Source organism: Ursus americanus, chromosome 1 (genome assembly GCF_024610735.1).
Source record: "Ursus americanus isolate L20-20 chromosome 1, mUrsAme1.1.p, whole genome shotgun sequence".
Taxonomy (NCBI): Eukaryota; Metazoa; Chordata; class Mammalia; order Carnivora; family Ursidae; genus Ursus; species Ursus americanus.
The window spans coordinates 95,760,003-95,764,677 of record NC_142127.1 but is presented as its reverse complement, the minus strand read 5'-3'; the positions used below and the strand labels follow the sequence as shown (position 1 = coordinate 95,764,677).

At 41.5% G+C, this 4,675-nt stretch overlaps 1 long non-coding RNA gene across 2 annotated transcripts; it reads right to left on the bottom strand.

Moving 5' to 3' along the window:
• Positions 1-802: 802 nt before the first annotated feature.
• On the bottom strand, positions 803-3,642 carry LOC123778089 (uncharacterized). 2 transcript variants are annotated; one of them, XR_006775784.2, is made up of 3 exons: positions 3,522-3,642; positions 2,980-3,079; positions 803-1,559 (listed from the first exon to the last, which is right to left on the bottom strand). It is a non-coding gene; the product is annotated as an uncharacterized LOC123778089 (long non-coding RNA). The 2 variants fall into 2 exon arrangements; XR_015726713.1 differs by having other exon boundaries at positions 2,980-3,083; positions 3,522-3,603.
• Between the last annotated feature and the right edge of the window lie 1,033 nt (positions 3,643-4,675).

Below are 4,675 nucleotides of genomic sequence, written 5' to 3'. Positions count from 1 at the left end.
TCATTCCTGATTTGACACAGAACGCTTAGCTCCCTTTAAAAATGGTTCATATTAAAATGAATGCATGTTCAGATGCATTTTTGCATATAGTCTCCAAAAAGCAATGGCATGCTGGAAGTCTCTGGTGTTGTGGAAACTTGTTATTTAGGACACGTGACTGGCATTTCCTTTAGGGGTGTAAGTGGTTCAAGTGGCTCAAGATAGAACGCCACTCTATGCCTGGTATTACATTATGCACTGTCAGAAACCCTGACGTTGATTTATTATTGCTGCTTATGTGTTTTACACCATCTAATAGCTTATATGAAATACTCTTAACTCAGTTTCAAACATTGTTTCACTAATAAGCAACAACCCGGACATATTAACATGTGCCATACAGTAATTCTATTCACAATAATTTAATTTTTTCCCACCTTTTAGGGAATCCCGTTTAAGTATTTTCCCCTTTTTTCTTCTGTTCTCATAGCTTTTTCTATAGAAGTAAAATTTTAATAATAGGACAAGAGAGCTGAGAGGGTGTGTACCCTAACTTCTACTTCTCTTTGTGTATTTATACTAAATTTTGCTGAATCTGTGAAGTAGAGATACTAAGCAGTTTAATTGTACATTTGGAAATCTTCTGACTTCTCACCCACTTGATGGCTGATGTTATTTCTGTCATAAATGAATGGGAACGACTGGAAGTTTTATCAACACAAGTCAATGTTTTAATTTTTTTTTTTAAAGAATTTATTTATTTATTTATTTATTTGACAGAGAGAGAGAGACAGAGCACAAGGAGGGGGAGCAGAAAGCAGAGGGAGAGGGAGACGCAGACTCCCTTCTGAGCAGGGTGCCCCATGCGGGGCTGGATCCCAGAATCCTGGGATCTGACCTGAGCCGAAGGCAGACGCTTTACCGACCCAGGCGCCCAATGTTTGAATGTTTACTAAAGAGCTTGTTTTGTTAATTTATTTCTGGGCTATATATTTACTTACAGAAATCTCTACCCCGCAGAGAAGAAAGCAGGAACGCTCACTGTTCACAAAAGCACCCCTAGCCGTGTGTATTCTGATCACTGCATTTGTCATTTGTTCTTCACCTCACTGTATTTTCAGGCAACTTTTTCTTTTTCCTCTTAGATTTTTCTCTTGAGAGTAGTTTTATCTGTGAGGACTTACTTGGTTCCAAGAGATACACATTTAAGCCCAGGCTTTTTGAGGGAAAAGAAGCAATTTATTGATTCACGCAGTATACAGTGTGTAGGGCTGGTTTTAGGTGAGGTTGAGTCAGATCCTGAAAAAATGGCATCTCTCTTTTCAGTCTCGAAACTCATGCAGATTCTCTCCTTGTCCCATCAAAATGGCTGCTTAACCTAATGCTTTACAGTTTCAAGTCCAAGTAGAGCGGACAAGGGTCTTTTTTCTGGAAGTTCCAGCCAAAGTCCATGCTTCTGTTTTGTGTTGATCGATTTAGGTGCACTTCTCGGGACTAATCACCATCACCAGGCTCGTGGTTTGCATTTGCCATATTGTCTGCTCTTGAGTGGAAGTGGCGATACACTTGGCTAAGAGTAACTGGAAGGTAAATCCCCAAATAATATAAGGGAGCTAATATTGGAAAAAGAGGATGTGCATGCAGAGCCTGAAAATAAGCAAACAAATACAACAATGTCCACTACAGAAGGGATACACTCGTGTTCCTGACAATGACAATGTAGGCTGTGGTATTAACAGCCGTGCCAAAGAATGGTTAAATACAGGTGCCCCTGGAGGCATTCTGACCTTTCCAATGCAGGCACATTCCCAGAATTTAGCTTCCCAGAGTGCCTGCTGCCATTCTCTGCAGAATATGGTTCTGGACCACAAGGGCGCTCTCAGTCCAGAATCATCTCTCGCATAGCATGCTACGTGAAACATCACCTGTCCTTTCTTCTCTCTTCCTTCACCTCTACAATTTTCCTTCCTTTTCACTTTAAGTTTCTGGAAGAGTGTCCTTCCTCACCCTTTCCTTGTTACATTTAGTGCTCAGATAACTAATATTGTGGATTCTCCTAGCCTAGTGCAAATTTCATATTCATCTTTTAGGACATAAGCTTTTGAGCCTTGATCTTTATTGGCAAACCAATTTCAATGGCAAGACGTTCAGTGAAACTTTTATGTATAGTATAGAGGCCTTTCTCTAGGGTCAGTGTAAATCCTTCCCAAATGTGAAGTCAGCCCTAATGGAAAAGAAAGAGTGTCTCAGTTGAATGAGGTTGAATACAGATCACATTTTACGGGACTTCAGAAGATTTCATTCTGGAGTCATGCCTCTGCCTTGGTTTCTCTCTAGGAAGGGTACTAGAGTACTATTGCATTCTCTAGTTTCTCTGTTCAAAACAACAACTGAGTTTTTATCCCTTTAGAGAGCCAGCCCTACAGAGAAAAGTTTTAGAGAAGCGTTTCATACATGCTGATGTGTGCATTCACCTGGGATTCCTGGTAAAATGTAGATTCTGTTTGGAGATCTATGAAGAGGGGTTGCCAAGGCTTTGGTCCCCAGAGCATGCTCTGTGTAGTAAATCTCTAGTTCTGTGCTGTCTGATACAGTAACTACTAGCCATGGGTGGCTATTCATATTTAAATTTAATTTAAAAACTCATCCTCAGTCTTATTAGCCACATTTGAAGCGCTCGATAGACTCTCATGCTAGTGTCTGAGGTATTGGGCAGCACAGAAGAGAAGATTTCCATTATCTTGCTGGACAAGCTTGCTCTAGAAGATTCCAACTCTGGAACGAGTACGATGCTTAAACAGGGCATAGCTTCTTCTCAAAATGTCAAGGTTGCACCATTTTCCAGAGAAACGGTCTGTATCTTCAGAACATACCTAACCAAAATGTCTAGCATTTCCTAAGCCATGGTGTAAGCTATGTGAGGTTTCTCTTGAGACTTCCTTTTCCTATTTGAACACGAGATGCCCAGCACCTGTTACCACACCCTGTCAAGACACATACCTCTAATTTAGTCCTGTGTTTCTGTTCTTGGCCGTAGTTCTCATCTTGGTACTCCTGATATAGTTTTGATCAAATAATTTAAAAACTGTAGAGTAGCTTCCTAGCTATCCAGAAGTTTAATGTGGCAATCACATATATTGTAATGTAGGTAAAAAACGAGAATTAGAAAGGCTTAGTGGCCAAACAACAAACAAGAAATACTTAGCAAACAGTTAAACACACATCAATAAAACATCCTATAAACACTTATCTATAAAACTTTGCCATATATAGGTCCTGGTGATAAGGGAATAACCCAACCTCTGCTCTATGGTGGGCTTATGTAGCCTTGACTTTACACACAATTAGCTCTGCTTTACTAGAGCCTATTAATTTCAATGTCTTAGAGAAGCAAGATATACAAATGCCCCAAGCAATGCTTCGCTGCTTCCAATTTAGCTCTGAAACCTTTTTCCAGTGTATAAATGTCACTGTCTTATGCACGGCACTTGAGAGAATGCTTCCTGAGCGCAGGAGGACTTATGTAATTCAGTCAATCTTACCCTTTGGATTTGCTTCAACACGGACAGGACCTTTGTGGTGATAAGTACGTGGCACACTTCTCAACGCTTCTCTGTGACTGAGACATGGTTTGGATTTTGGCGTCACATGCCCTCCAGCACCGTTCCTCCAGAGTCACATGAGTCTTTAGTATTTCGGTCTCTTGAGGGCTGGCATGACAAGTATACATTTGGCCTCAGCATGTGGTTATGTGAGATCATTGGCCTGGGTGAGGATATGGGATAAATTTCGTCAAGTTTCTGTAAGGAGAAGTGCGGTGCATATTTGCTACAGGCTAAGGTTGGTATTCTTTGCGAGATTCTGCCTTACATTAGGGGTAAGTATATATAGTCAAGAAAGGGACCAGAGATCAACCTTCCTCACCACTGAAAGGTTGTCTAGGTATGAACTAAATAATTTCAGGGGTGGGTACTGGTGACTTGAGGGGGCCCTATAAATGTCTCCCTTCTTCCCCTCCTGAGATTGGAACCAATGGCGAAACGGGCATTGGGATCAGACCCATGGTTATACAAATATCATCTTTATGATTTTTGATGAAGTTCCTGGACAGTGGGCCTTAAAGGCTGTAAAAGGCAGCTTCTGACATGACCTCCAATGACATCTACCCCCGGTATTCACATCTGTGTGCAATCTCTTCCCCTTAAGACCTAATACCTTGCTTTAAACAATAAAATGGTGACACAGATGCCTCTTTATAAGATTGTAACTTGCATTTTGCTGGTAGACTCTCTATTGGCCCTCTCCCTTACTGGCTTTGATGAAGCAAGATAGAGACACTCGAGAGGCAAGAAATTGAGGGCAGCCTCTGGACAGCAGCCCATGAGGAACTGACACCCTCAGTCCAGTGTCGTGCAAGAAACTGATCCTGTCAACAGCCATGTGAGTTTGGAAGCAGATATTTCTCCAGTTGAACCCTCAGATGAAATCTCAGCTCTGGCTGACACCTTGACTGCAGCCTGATGAGAAGCCCTGAAGCAGAGGACACAGCTAAGTCACGTCCAGATTCCTTACCCACAGACATTGCGAGATAATAAGTTGTTTTCTGTAGCTAAGTTTTGAGCAACATTTTCCTAAGCAATAAATAACTAACACAAATGTGTCTCCCAAACGGGCTTGCTAACCTACTGCCGAAGTA